This window comes from Vombatus ursinus, unplaced genomic scaffold, assembly GCF_900497805.2.
Source record: "Vombatus ursinus unplaced genomic scaffold, bare-nosed wombat genome assembly UNPS02009205.1, whole genome shotgun sequence".
NCBI classification, from domain to species: domain Eukaryota; kingdom Metazoa; phylum Chordata; class Mammalia; order Diprotodontia; family Vombatidae; genus Vombatus; species Vombatus ursinus.
Window position 1 is genome coordinate 52,582,462 of NW_020948983.1, and position 16,001 is coordinate 52,598,462.

Consider the following 16,001-nt stretch of genomic DNA (forward strand, 5'->3'; position numbering starts at 1 on the left):
CCCGAGAAAGAAATGGTAGAGGCTGAACACAGATGAAGATACTTTTTTTGTACTTTATTTACTTTATTCTTTTCTTTTTTGTCTGTGTTTTCTTTCACAGCATGACTTACATGGAAATGTGTTTTATATGACTACACATGTATAACCTATGTGTCAAATTGTTTGCCTTCTCAATGGGCAAGGAGAGAGGTAGAGAATTTGGAATTCAAATTATGGAAAAAGAATGTTAAAATTGTTTTTACATGTAATTGGGAAAAAAAATAAGATCTTAAAAAAATTTTCACCTACTTCACTGGTTTGCCTAAAACCAGTCCTGAATAGAAGGACTATCTCCATAAATCTATTTGTCCAAGGGGTTTGTTTGAGTTATCTTTAACCAAATCACCGAGGAAGAAAAACTGGTTTTGTTTTGTGAGAAAAATTCAAATGGAGAAGGGTGAAGGATGGGAAAGTTTCCTAGAAAAGTATGTATGAAGTGTATTTTAAACACACTTGAGGGTTTACCACCTTAAATGAATTTTATTATTTATAAAGTAAATAATCATACCTTAACTTAGGGTATGTAAAGCTTTAATTTCAAGAATTGTGTTTACTTAAAGTAGGGCCTGCTTGTATGAGAAAGTCACTGTATTTTTCACATTTCTTCTCACTGTTCATAACTTTCCATGCTAAAGCCCTTGGGTTTACCTTTTGTACTTAGTCTCAAAGAACAAACTCAGTTCAGTCAGACTTCCTTGGATTATAATTAAGAAGAAGGGAGAAACTCATTCCCAGGGAAGAGAAAAGGAAATAATTTAGTCCAGTTCTCCTGCCCCACCCCCCACTCTCTAACAGTTTTCCTGGGAAATCCACATAATTTCTCTGCCAACTTTGTCAGTAAGTTAATATGGTTGGTCTTTTTTGGTCACTGATATCCAAAAACTTACACTATCCCTCAACTTTTAGATTCATAGCTGATCAATTTCAAGAAAGGGCTAGGGTAGAGATGGCTTAGTTACTGAGAAGGGGGTTCTTAAATCTTGATGTCACTTCTGGGTTATAAAAATGGATGAAGTCTGCACTGGTGTAATTCTCTCTGGCTTTCTGGAATCCCACATTCTCCTAGTATCACCAAGAGTTATTTTGTGGGTCTCAGTGGTCTGTGCTTTGAAACTCCTATTTCCTCTTCTACATTAGGCAAATCATGACTTAGAGGTACATGTCATGCCAATGCTATGTATGTAAACACTCTTGAGACTCATTAGATAAAACTCTGATAGTACCATTTGCTCATTCTTCTTTTACTCAAATGTCATGCTCTGGATTTCTAATTGATTGATTTAAGTACATAATTTATTATGTAGGGTGGGAATTGTGGGTAAGTTAATGTAACTTAAAGGACCTCTATGTTGTTTTTTTCTGACCAGGACGAGTTGAATTTCACGATCTCTGTGTTTTAATAATATAAAGTGTTGAGGTATAATTATAAACATATGTTAAACTGGGGACCCCCAATATTTTTCTAATGAAGTGCTACTTTGGAATTCCCTTTGGAATTACAGATGGGGAAACTGAGGCCCAGGGAATATGCATGACTTATCCAGGGTCACATAGATAGGAAGTAACAGAGACAATATTCGAAACCAATTCCCCTGACTCCCATTTCAGCATATCAGCTCCACTGATAGATTGTGATCTGGTTGGAGGAGTCCTAGGTCATAGAGTAATTGGCATTAAAGACTGCAAGAGAAAATAACAGTCCCATAACCAAGCGAAGAAAGAAAGAATCCAATGCCAAAGTATAAGTTCTTCATTACTAAGGGCCCCTAGCACTCAGCAATTAGAAGAGAATCAAATATTTGTTGATTTAATTTGAGTTATTAAAGGAATACCATCTTAAATCATGATATTTAAAATTTGTTGATATTTTCTCCTCCACAGAGAAAAACATGATTGTACAGACTCTCTGTATATGTTTCCTGTAATGGAAATGTTTTTCTTAAAAAGATTTGGCTAAAAGACTGAACATATATTCATCACATGGATAAGACGAGGCATTTTAATTAGCCTAACTGAGGAATTTGTACCACGTGGGCCAGAGGTTTCATCATTTACCTCCAGAGCAGGGCAAATGTCACAGCAAGCTGACATAAGGCAGAAAAGCTCTCTTGTCTAGGAAAAGCAGAAGAAACTCAGTCAGGAGCTCCCCCGAAGGCACTGATTGACTAACTCACACAGAGCTTTTCTTTGGTTAAGAAAAACAACCAGATAAAGTATAGTTCTTCCATGAGAAAAAGTCTAATGATAAAAGTCAGCAGGGAGGCAGAAAAAAGACAAGTCATCAGTGGAAAAAGCACTGGAGTAAAAGTCATGAGCTATCTAGATTACAATGTAAATACCTCATAACTTACTCTGTGACCTGAATTCAGCAAGCCAATTTAGCTTCTCTGTGCCTCAGTTTCCTCATATGTCAAATGGAAATGTCATAACCTTCCTGACTTAAAGGGTCAAATCTAGTGAGACTCAAATGGGATAATAACTGTGAAATATTCAAAGCACTGTACAATATAATTTATTAAAATAATTCATATTTATATTGTTGGACCAATGTTACTTACTTATTATTACTTATAAAAGGAGATGATTCAAGTAACAATAAGTGGAGTGATAAGTCATTTTGTTTAAAAGGCCTTAGGACAGTTGAAGTAAGGCTGGTTGGTCAATAGAGTAATAACAAAAATCATACATATGTGTTTTTGTGTATGTATATATCTATTATATATACATATATTATAAAAGTACATATCTGGAATACATGTATTTGTGTACATATACGCACAGAACTTTCTTTGGTTGGGGGGAGGGGTTTGGTCCAGACCCATGCTTTCATCATAACAGGGTGGAAACTCTCTTCACTGCTATGTATTAGCACCTGTTCTGCAACACATAATCTTAGAGAGTTGCCTGGGACACTGAGAGGTTAAGTGACTTGTCTAGAGTTACTTCGATGGTGTCTATCAGAAGTGACTATTTGAAGCAAGGTCTTTCTAATGGTCTATAAAAGGAGCTGAAGAGAAACAGTTCTGGCTCTTTGGAGTCTCATCTGGAGCTTTCTATCCATTGGACTTCCATCAAGGGGCAGAAAAATCCCCTTTCCCCCAACACCCAGCAGCAATGTCAGCTAAAATCACGTGACGGCAAGAACCTGGGCTTACCTGGGAGAGCCTGAGTCATCGGTCTCTGACTTTTTCTGTCTTTTTCCTTTGCCTGAGCATAGGCAAACAAACAGCAGCTTCAAGAAGTCGACATTTCTAGCTTTGGCAGCACCTACATCTTGAGCTTGAGAGGTCGAGAGTAAGGGGCCAATTACTCAGCAGATGATACCTGTTTGTTGTTGTTGTTGACCCCATGGACCATACATAGCACATCAAGCCCTTCTATTCTCCACTATTTCCTGAAGTCTGTTCAAGCTCATGTTTGTTGTTTCCATGACACTATCTATTCACATCGTCCTCTGCCATCCCCTTCTTCATTTGCCTTCAATCTTTCCCAATATCAAGGTCTTTTCCAAAGCATCCTGCCTTCTCAATATGTGACCCAAGTATTTAAGCTTCAGCTTTAGTATTTGTCCTTCCAATGAGCAGTCTGAATTAATTTCTTTAAATATCAACTGATTTGATCTCCTTTCTGTTCAAGGGAATCTCAAAAGTCTTCTCTAACACCATAATGCCAAAGTGTCAATTCTGTGATCAATTCTGCAGTGCTTAGTTTTCCTTATAGTCCAACACTCACAAACATACATTATTACTGGAAAAACCATGGCTTTAACTGTACAGACTTTTGCTGGTAAGGTGATTTTAGTATGCTTTTTAGTATGCTGTGCAGATTTGCCATAGTTTTCCTTCTAAGGAGCAAGCATCTTTTAATTTTATGGCTACAGTTGCCATCTGCAGTCATCTTCAAGCCCAAGGATATGAAATCTGACACTGCTTCCATTACTTCTCCCTCTGTTTGCCAGGAAGTGATGGGACCATTTGCCAGGGTCCTTTTTTTTTTTTTAACATTAAGCTTCAAGCCAGCTTTTACACTCTCCTCTTTTCGCCCTCATCAAGAGACTTCTTACTTCTTCACTTTCCACCATCAGAGTGGTGTCACCTTCATATCTGATCATCTGGTATTATTTGCATATATTGTTGATATTTCTCCCAGCAACTTTAATTCTGGCTTTTGATTCATCCAGGCTGGCATTTTGCATGATGTACTTTGCATATAAGTTAAATAAATAAAGTGACAATATACAGCCTTATCATACTCCTTTTCCAATCTTAAAACAATCAGTTGTTCCATGTTCAATTCTAACTGTTGCTTGTTGACCTGCATACAGATTTCTTAGGAGACAAGTAAGATAACTAGTACTAACTCTTTGAGGACTTGCCACATTTTGTTGTCATTCACACAGTCAAAGGCTGAGTAGTCAATGAAGCAGAAGTAGATATTTTTCTGGAACTCTCTTTCTCTATAATCCAACAAATATTGGCAATTTGGCCTCTAGTTCTTCTGCCTCTTTGAAAACCAGCCTGCTCTTCTGGTAATTCTTAGTTCACATATTGCTGAAGTCTGGCTTTCAGAATCTTAAGTATAACCTTGCTGGCATGTAAAATCAGAACAATTGTTCAGTAATTTGAATATTCTTTGGTATTGTCCTTCAGGATTGGGATGTAAACTAATCTTTTCCCTATAACCACTGATCTTTTCCCTATAACTACTCTGAGAAGAAGATGGTACCACCAGGAACCTGGAGAACTAGAGAGCCATGTCTGAGTTGCCAGGAGACTTGAGCCTTGTAAGTTGCTTACACAGTTCCTATTTGAAGGGAATGTGAAGTAATAGCTATTTCAGCAGTTTCACAGAGTTGTCTTAGCCTCCTATGACGATAATGATAAGAATAACAACAATAATAATTGCTAACATTTATATGACTAACATCTATATAGCTAACATTATAATAGCTAACATTTTTATGTGCCAGGCACTGCACTTTACAATTATTATTTCATTTGATCTTCATGACAATCCTGGGAGGTAGGTGCTATTATTATCCCTATTTTACAGATGAGGAAACTAAGGCAAAAAGAGATTAAGTAACTTGTCAAAAGTCACCCAGCTAGTAAGTATCCGAGGCTGGATTTGAACTCCAGTCTTCCTGACTACAGGCCTGATGCTCTATCATCTGTGCCACCAAGGTAGCCATGATAGTATAATAAATGTGATAGACTATTGTTTTATATATGTATTATTGCATACCTGAGAGTCTTTTAAGGCTTAAGTATTTTTTTGTGGTAGAAGAAATAAGTGACTATCCTATACCTGATACCCATGTTGTACATAGATTATGTTTTCTAGATAGGACCTTGTTATTTCACTTTTTGGAGACACCCTAGATAGAACTGTGCTTAAGCTTTGATTTAGGGATTTCTCTGGAGTTACTCCAGGGGAACAGGAGCCAATAAACCAGAGAGTAAGAGGAAGTCTGACTCCCATCCTCTCAACCCCCACCACACACACACACACACACACACACACACACACACACACACACACGCACGCACATGCACACACACGCATACACACAAAACTTTGACCTACAATCTGCAGATTTTTCTCTTTTTTTGAACATTGGAACACTTGTCTTCTAGTCCTGCTGTTTTCCAAGATCTTGTAAATGTCACTTACGGTGTCTCAGCAATTGTTTTTTCTACATGACCACCTAGGATGCAGCTCATCTGGAACAGGTGACTAGACTTCATCAAAGGCAGCAAAGGGCTCTCTATCTCCTTATTTATATTAGTTATCATCTCTTTATCATTCAGACATCTAATCCTTCTTTCTTTGCCAAAAGCAGTGGAGCCAATAATTCCTGAGTTTGGCTTAATTTCATCCTTCGAAAGGTGAAGAAGGAGAAATACTGTTCTGGTTCAAATCCCTACCAACAAGGAGGAACCAGCTGCTGAAACAGAAATGATAAGAAGCTTGAGGGTTATGGAATCCTTCCATCTTAAACTTTATGATAGAAGATGAGAGAGAAGCTGAGAACAGTCTAACATGAACCCTAGATTTTTGGAAAACATATTTCAAAGAGTTCAGAGAAAGGACAAGTAGGATTTCATGACATAGTTTGATAAAATAGGAATAAAGCATTATAGTCTTCCATCTAAGTTCAAAAAATAATCTTTACAAACATGAACTAGAACCATATGGCTAGGTAACAATTGTTCTGACAAACATATGGGGTAGTCAACAATGTGAGATGACACCCAGGAAATAAGAATAAGAATAAGTAGCATTTATATAGCACTTTTAAGATTTGCAGAGTACTTTACTAATAGTATCTCATTTGAACCACACAACAGTCCTGGGATTTTGGTGTTATCATTATCCCTATTTTACAGATGAGGAAACTGAGGCAAACAGAGGTTAAATGACTTACCCAGGGTAACACAGCTAGTTTCTACAACAACATTTGAATGCAGAACTCCCTAACTTCAGGTTCAGTGTTCTAACCACTCCACCTAGCTACCTCCCAAAGCTAACACATCTTTGGCTACAGTAAAAGAGGCATAATTCCCAGGACTAGAAAAGTGGTAATTCTGCTGTTATTTGCCCTGCCTAATCCACATCTGGAATATCATTTTCATTTTTGAGCCCCACATTTTAAGAAGGACATTGATAAACTGGGAAGCATCTAGGATGGTGAAGGACATCACAATCATGCCATTTAAGAATGCTGAGCCTGGAAAAGAGCAGACTTTGGAAGGATGTAATAACTACCTTCAGGTATCAGAAGGGTTGTCATATGGAAGGTGGATTCGATTTATTCTGTTTGGTTCTATCAGAAAGAACCAAGTGTGGAAGGTGCAGAGAGGTAGATTTAGAGTTGATATAAGGAAAATTCTCTTAATAATTTTGTTGCTCTTGTTCAGTCATGCCCCACTCTTTATAACTTCTTTTGGCATTTTCTTGGCAAAGATACTGGAATGGTTTGTAATTTCCTTTTCCAGCTCATTTCATAGATAAGGAAACTGAGGCAAACAGGATGAAGTGACTTGCCCAGGGTCACACAGCTAGTAAGTGTCTGAGGTAGGATTTGAAGTCATGAAGAGGAATCTTCATGACTCCAAGCCTGGCATTGTATCGGCAGCACTACCTAGCTGTCCATTAGAGCTCTCCCAAAGTGGAACATGGAGCCCTGGGAGGAAATTCTTGTTCAGATACAGGTTGGACTAGATGATTTCCAACTCTGGGATTCCATGCTTATTTTCTCAAGGTAGTGCTATCATACATCTTTGTCTGTCACACCCAAGGTTCTTTCCCTCCCCACCTCGATAACATTTTTCTACCTGGAGGTTCCTGATTTCCCCCTGGCCCCACTTCTCTCCATGTGGAAGGAGACACTGCCAACCCCTTGCAGGGCTTGATTTAGCTGTCATGAAACCACTCCCTCTTTCCTGATTGTGGAGCAGAGGGAGTGAAAAACAGACAAATCTACAATTAAATTCATTTTCCTGAAGGGCAAGTTCCTGGGAGGCCAAGTTTAAGAGGTGGGAAGAATGGGGCTTTCTCTTCTCACCTCTGCAGTGCTTTCTGGGGCAGCCTCAGAATGTATGAACCTGTCATTAAAAAGTGAAGTTGGGAGGCAGCTGGCCTTTTAAAGCAGGCTGGTGCTGGGTGTTTGGCCTTGGGTAGGCAGGGAGTTTTGTGAACAGGGAGCTCCATGTGAACACGTGCCTCTGTTTCATGTGTATATTGACATTGGTTTCACTGTACCTGAAATAGAGGCCAAAGAGCAAAGGTAAATAAAACCTGCAGCAGATTAATGGGCTCTGGATTTACAAAACTAAACAACGTTTTACTTTTCACTCCTCAAGGTGCCTTCATATTTCCTGGTACCACTAAACAGAAAGCCCTCCCTTTTGGGAGTAAAATGTGGAATAATGGGTTTGGCAATGGCAAATGGCCTCCATGAAAACTCTGTTCAACTTCCATACAGGTAGCCCGACCTAGAAAATGCACCTCCCAGAAAGTCATGTGAGGCTTGTGTATGTCTGTGTGTATGTATGTGTATTTGATACCCAGAATTTCCACATCAGCATGTTCACTTGTAAGTCCTTTAAACTGGGTATACTATCCAAGGTCATTGATTTCTGAAGGGAAAGATCATATAAGTTAGGTTAGTGTCTGAATCATTCATTCAAGTATAGTCCATAGAACCCCAGATTATGGGGTTCCTTATCCCAACTCACAGTGGCAAGAGAAGCCTACAGAGAGCAACTACATCCTCCCCCTCAGGGCTACTGGGATACCCTTGAGAAGTAGTGGTATTCCAAAGTTATTGGTCCATTTTCCCATTCCATTGTGCTCTCCCAATATCAATTGTCAGTTAAAGTCAGTACCTCCCTTATATCATTGATAGATAGAGTAATTAACTCTCTATATCATCTTAACCAGTTATCTCCTCTATGTCCGTGTTAAACAATTAAAATCAATTCGCTTTTGCAAAGGGATGTTTACTGAGAAGACATAGCAGGAACAGAAATATAAACTCATCTACATTTCAGTCTCTTGGAAGAACAGGTTCAAAACTTAAAGCAGCAGCGAGGTGGTACAGTGGAGAGAGCACTGGCCTGGGAATAAGGAAGACTCATCTTCCTGAGTTCAAATCTGGCCTCAGACCCTGGGCAAATCACTTAACCCTGTTTGCCTCAGTTTCTCATCTGCAAAATTAATTGGAGAAGGAAATGGCAAACAACTCCGGTCTCTTTGTCAAGAAAACCGCAAATAGGGTCAATGACTCAACAACAATAAAGCATTTGCCCTTCCAGTTCACTTTTGAATGGGACATAGCTGCTGAATAGGCTGTTCCCTTGCTGTAGGGCAAGAGTCTCAGCATCCTGGGCGATCCACAGCATGGCCAGGTCCTATAAATCCCCCCTCAGGGCTGCATTCCTTCCTGGGCTCAGTCACTGGCAAACTCTGGTATGAATTTCTAGTCCCTGGACTTTCTGAGATCTTACAAGGCCCTGAACCAAAAGAAAGATGACACAAACAGGAGGCTACCTCTTCTCAGACCCAGGCTTGCCTAGAACGCTCCATAGAGGGCCTGATGCCTCTGCTATACCTGGAGGCCCATCAATAATAGTTCATCCCCCTCACTTGAATGTAGCCAGGAAGAGAAATCATCAGTTTGATTGGTTAATGCTTTCTGTATACTCATTCAGTTCTCACTCATCAACCAGTTAAAAGGCTTCTCTTCATTCCACACAGTAAGTGGACAGGAACAAGTCACAGAATACTTGTGCACATTCTGAATCAGGAAGACCTGAGTTCAAATCCAACCTCACACACTAGCTGTTTGGCCCCTAGTAAGTCACTTATCCTCTTTTTGCCTCAGTAGTTTGTTTGGGTTTTTTTTTTTTTTTGCATTGTTATCTTTGGTAGTATTTTATTTTTTCCAATTACATGTAAAGACAATTTTTTTTCTTTTTTTCTTTTTTCTTTTTTCTTTTTTCTTGTTAAAGGCAGTTGGGGTTAAGTGACTTGCCCAGGGTCATACAGCTAGTAAGTGTCAAGTGTTTGGTCTGAGGCCGGATTTGAACTCAGGTCCTCCTGACTTCAGGGCTGGTGCTGTATCCACTGCGCCACCTAGCTGCCCCTGACAATTTTTAAACATTCATTTTTATAAAATTTTGAGTTCCCAATTTTTCCCTCCCCCTCTCTCTGCCCCTCCCTGAGACAGTAAACAATTTGGTATAGGTTTTATATGTGCAATCATGTTAAACATACTTCCGTATTAATCATGTTGTAAAAGAAGAAACAGAACAAAAGGAAAAACACACACAAAAAAGAAGGTGAAAATAGTGTGCTTCCATCTGTATTCAGACTCCATAGTTCTTTCTCTGGATGTGGATAGCATTTTCCATCATGAGTCTTTTGGAATTGTCTTTTGCCTCAGTTTTGAGATAATAATTGTAAAGCACTTAGCACAATGCTTGGCACACCGTAGGCATTATATGAATTTTAACTATTATTATTTAAATAAAATTAGCAAAATATTTTAAAAAACAAAAAACATAACCAATTTGACACATAGGTTATACATGTGTAGTCATATAAAACACATTTCCATGTAAGTCATAACCCCCCCCAAAATCTATCCATGGACCCCCCTTGGGGATCCTTTGACCCCCAGGCCAAGAATCCCTGGTTTTGTGGGTATTCCCTCCAATGTTGCACATTATAACCTACTTATGCTTGACCATGCTGTTTGACTTTTTGTCCATGCTCTCCCATAAGTTCACTGCAGAGGGTCAACCATCTATCCTAGATCAACCCATCTTTTTTTTTAAACCTACATATACAGTTCTTTGTTATCTTTTTCTCCTCTTCTTCTGAATCCTTGATTATCATGCATTCCAGACAACTTAAGCCATACTTCTCTACCGCCCTTTAGAAAATTCTTTATTTCAGTCCTTCAGAGACTATAGTATTTCATGACTCTCAGACATACTATGGTGCTTAAGACAGACTTTTGTTTTAGTAGGAAACTGGGAGGGGAGGAAGAAAGTTAATGAAAGAATTTTGTAATTTCTTAAAGGTAATCCAACCCATTCTCCAACTGCTGTTCAGTCCTAGGGCCAACCCGCCGTCCATTTGAAATGTACAAACTGATAAGATATATCGCATCTTAACAATATGCATTCTTTATCCATTTAGTTTTTCCTACATGAATAGTCGAAATCTTTTCAACAGTTACGGATTTCACCTGGGAAGCTCTGCAGCATTCCAGCACTTTTCAGAATCAGAACAATGTCATCCACAAATGGGAACATCTGGAGAACTTCACCATCAGCAAGCCATCCCTCTCTGGCTTAGACTCCACACTGGGCATGACAGTGGCGAACACCTTCTTTATGGTTTGTAAAGCACTTTATGAACATTATTATTTCATTTAAACCTCATAATCATCTTGTGAGGTATGTAACACAGGTATTATTAGCCCTGCTTTACAGGTGAAGAAACTCAGGCTCACAAAGGTTAAGTGACTTGCTCATGATCTAGTAGCTAGTAGGTGATCAGGGCAAAATTTTAGTCCGGGTCTTCCTGACTCCAAATCCAGGGCTCTTAACCACTGTCTCATACGATTTCATTTCTACATACTAGATATGATACATGAATTAGAGTAGAGGCCAGTCCCTCAGAAAGACACCAAGGAAGAACATGTATACTTCACTTTATACAGGTATCCCTTCTGCATCATGGGAATTGGGGTACTATGCCCCTGCCATCTGGAAAATCTGTATAAAATTTTTTGGCCTTCCCTTCATATCAAAGAAGAAGTCTGAATCATTATGGTATTAAAAGATAAAATATGTTATTGATATTATATAATACTATACATCTATTTTATGCATTTCTGAGTTTTTAAACTTTTTCTGTGTCTCCTGCTGTCCTTTGTGTGTCATCTGCAGCTTCTGCAAAACTCCCCCCAAATTCCCATTTAATTTCTTATGCCAACCCAAGATATATCGAAATCACGATGGGGAAAGTTATGATGTGGAAGGGATAACTGTATAATATATTCCCAAATCATGTGCAATCAGAATTCACAAGCTAAATCTTGAGAGAGCTAGTGATAAAGAAAGAAAAAAAAAAGAATCCTCTTTTGTAATAAAGATAATTTTTTTTAAAATTTGAGGTTTTCATATTTACATTGCATTTTCATCAAGTGGGATCCATCTTTATCAGCCAAATACTCTTTCCCTCATGCTAATTGGAGCCTTTGGCCTGATTTAATATACTATAAATATAATTTACTAGTTTACACTAGGGTCGGATAATCTCCACAAAGCAATTCCCATGAATTCCCATGATTTTACATCACGAGGCAGAGTTTCCAGGGGATGGCAGGGGTGACTACTGCTCTCTCCACCTTCTCCCCCTTGGATCTTTTGCCCTTCCCCACCCCTCTCTCCCATTTGAGTGACAGCAAGAGAATAAAAAATGTTCTCATCTGAAGGTATACATGGTGATGGTGGGCAGCTGGCAAATAGTAACTGGTGGAGACTTGAGAAGCAAAGGAAGCAGAGGAAAATGGTAGGATTAAACAAAAAGAACACTCTAGAAGTTCTCTCCTGGGGAGATGGCATCAAAATATTAGGGAACTCTAGACACGTGCCTTCTCCTTTCTTGTCCCTTTGCTAAGCTAAGACAGGATTGGAAGTGGGAGGCAGGAAGAACCTCCATTGGCGAAACCCTTCTATTCAGAATAGCAAGTGATTTTAGGGATATATAATTATATTATATTAGATGTTGATTATATATCATATATAATCAATATAATTTATAAGTATATTTAGATAAAACCCTAAAATACATGCACATATGATATATACATATACTATTTCTACATATATGTATGTATATATATGTTTATATGCATACATATATGCGTAGGGCTATACATGTATATATTAAGGTTATATATACATCTATACATGGTATGTATATACACACATATTCACATATATTCCCTTTTCCCACCTAACTTGTCTGGGAGCTGTGTTTTATATATATAGTATTTATAATTAATACTTAGTAACATATTTAGTTATAAATATATACTATTATATGTACCGGCCGCGCCGACCTTGTGTCGGCAGCGCCGGCCTTCTCCTCCTATAAGGAGCAAGCTGCCAGAGTCATACTCACTCTTGAGTCTTCGGTACTCAGCCGGATAAACACACAGAGACGAGCCATCGGGAGGCGCCAACACCAGAGCTTTATTCAGAGGCCATCACAGCAAGCCATCACAGCAAGCCCAAGCAGCAAGGCCAGAGCAACAGAGCAGGAGCCAAGAGAGAGAGCATGTGATCTGACCACGCTCGTTCCTAAATACCTACCTAGCCCCTCCTCCCCAGCTCGCTTACTAGCCAATGATTGTAGGGTCAGATACCGGAAGGGGCTGTCTGAGTTTAGCACACCAAGGGGGAGGGAGTGACGTAGGAGGCTAGGACCGGATACAGGAAGGAGGCATCTGGGATTAGTGCATAGACAGAGTACGTGACCTAGGAAGTCAGACTCAGATACTGGGAGGAGGCCTCTGGGGTCAGTGCTACACAAAGGGACCCAGGAAGTCAGGAAGGTCACAAGATGGAGGCGTCTGGGGTTGACGTTGCATATAGGGAGGGGACTAAGCAAAGGGAACTCAGTCCTCTGCCGTCCCACTACCACGTGGCACCGCCCCTTGCCTCAGGAGCACAAGCTCTGGCTACTTCCTTGCACCCAACTTATCTCACAGAGCACTGCCCACTGCCTCAGGGCTTCTCCGTACCCAGGCCATCCCAGTTCACCACGACTCCGCCTACCACAGCCCCTGCCTCGACTTCCAAAATACCCAGATCTTACCCTAATCTTGCCACAGCACCCACCTGGTAGTTGCCAACATAGACAGTCCCTCACAATTATATATGTATGCATGTATGTGTACAGATCCCAAACAAGCTGGGTGGAAAAAGGAAAGCACTGTGCTGTGTGCTGCATATATATGGAGACATAACTCCTCTTTGGTGGAGAGAATGCTGATGGACATGCATCAGGGGTCCTGAGTTCTAGGGAGAGAAATGTTAAGGTTTCCCACACTCTTTGGGAGAGATATGTGAAAGGAGGGAGAAAGACTCCAGAAGTTGCTGACACAGAGGAAGCCACCTCCTCACTATCCATCCAGCTTGCCTCTTAAAATCTTCAGAGCTTTTCTCCTTGGGTGAGATAAGGGCCTCTCTTTTGGCTAAGCTGAAATCTCATCTTGCTCCCATATAAAAAGTTCCTTAAGTAACTCCTGTATTTTCTGCTATATTCTAATCTACACAATTTCTCTGATTTCTATTTGCTCTTTGCTTGAGTAAATGAAAAGTTGACTTGCTATTCATTATTTGGGGTGGTGTTTTGTATAACCAGCATTTGGTGGGAAAGGGTCAAGCCAGTGGGTATAAGTTTGGGCTCCCCTCCCTCCTTAAGAACAACCAGGGAAGTGACTTTTGTTCTGAACCTATTGTACCCTTGGATCAGCAATACTTGAGGGAGGCAAATAGGTATAATTCTAGTCAAATGAGATAATGCATGCAAAGCTCTTCGAAAACCTTAAAGTGCTGTATAAATGCTATTACTGTTATTGTTGTTAGTATTATTATCCAATTCTTCTATTAGAGATAGGCAAGGGAAGGACCCAGCTCCAGCCACAACCCTTCTCTGGTTTCCTTCAAAGGGGAAACTACAGTTTTCCCTGGAGAAGAGTGAGCCAGACATCAGAGATAACTATTCACGCCTCCCTCAAGAAACATTTAGTCACCACCTGTGAACATTCATATCTCACATGGGCACATAGCTATTTATATATGTGTTTGTGTGTACTTACTCAAAGGCCTCTGTTTTCTTTTCCTCTTATCAATAGTTTTCTTCTCCTTGAGAGCAGGGATCATTTCACTCTTTGTATTTGTATCCCCAGTACTTAATATAGTGTTTGGCACACGGTAGGTGATTGATAAATGCTTGATGTTAGATCGATATTATGAACAGCATGCTTGCAGGTGCTTGCAAGTGGGAAGTCAAACTCAGTATACTGGGAGGTACAAAGTATATATTTGTCCAGGTTTCCAGAGTTGGTACTAGAAACCAAGAAAATGAGAAAATACACCCACCCACCACTACCATTCACCTGAGTCCTTCAGATCATGAACACCTCTAATCCAAGGTTTACATAGAGTTTCCCTCACAGCCAAGCAAACACTCAATCATCCTCTAAGTCTTAGAGGCTAGGATAGTCCCACCTTACCTGGTATTGAAATAACCAACATGTTGTCCAAAGCACCTAGCTTATTCCCATGCTTAATTAATACCGTTAATGATGGTCTTGTATTTTTGAAATCAGGATCACCAGACCAACAGCTGCCTAAGGCTGACAACAGTTGGCAATTAAAACTTTCTTTGCAACAGAAGTCTCTTAGGAGACCTGAGGCAGGTGCAGGGAAAGTAGGGAGACTCCAGACTTACAGAATCTCAGAGTTCAGAGGTCATCTAATTCAACCTATACCTGAATAGGGATCCCCATACATTTCCAGCATGTGATCCTCCAACATCTATTTGAAGACCTTCAGTAAGAGGGAACCTACAACCTTCTAAGATAGCCAAGTCCACTTTTGGATATATCTAATTTTTTAATTAAGTTTATCCTTAAATTAAACTGAATCTACCTCTCTGCAACTTCTTCCCATTGGTCCCAGTTTTACCCTTTGGGACCAAGCAGTACAAGTCTAATTTCTTCCATGTGACAGCCCTTCTAATACTTTAAGACAATTATCATATCCTGGCCCCCCCTTAAGTCTTCTCTTCTCTAAGCCAAACATCTCCAATTTCTCTAGCTCATATTCTCCTGAAATAGTCTCAATTTCTTTATTATCCTGCTCACCCTGTTTGGCACAGTAGCCTGATTCCCTTTCTAAAACGTTTTAGGCACAACTGAAAACAATACTCCAGGTGTGTGACCTGACTGGATGTGGTGGTGATAAAATAATGACAATAATAATAATAATTTTAAAATGGAGCTGATGACCTCTATGTGATTCATAAAGCTCATTTTGGAAGGCTCCTTCTGCCATGGATATAGGTCCCTGTTTCCTGCATAGCATTTCCTGCCACTTTCCTGTCCCATTGTGGAAACACCTATACCCCAGAGTGGTACTCTGTTTTATTCAGCCAGGCCTTTCCTGCCCTGTACCTAGTGTCTTCCCTACCCGTAACATCAGAAATGGGAAACCAAGACCTTCACTTGCCTCTCAGAGAGTTGCCCTCTGTGGAGAAGACTGCAGTCCAGATAACCCAAACTGCCAAAGAAAAGGGACAGAAAATCTGGATGCATTTGGATGCTGAATCTGAGAGTGTTTTTTTCTTTTTTTTTTTTTACAAGGGGCCAG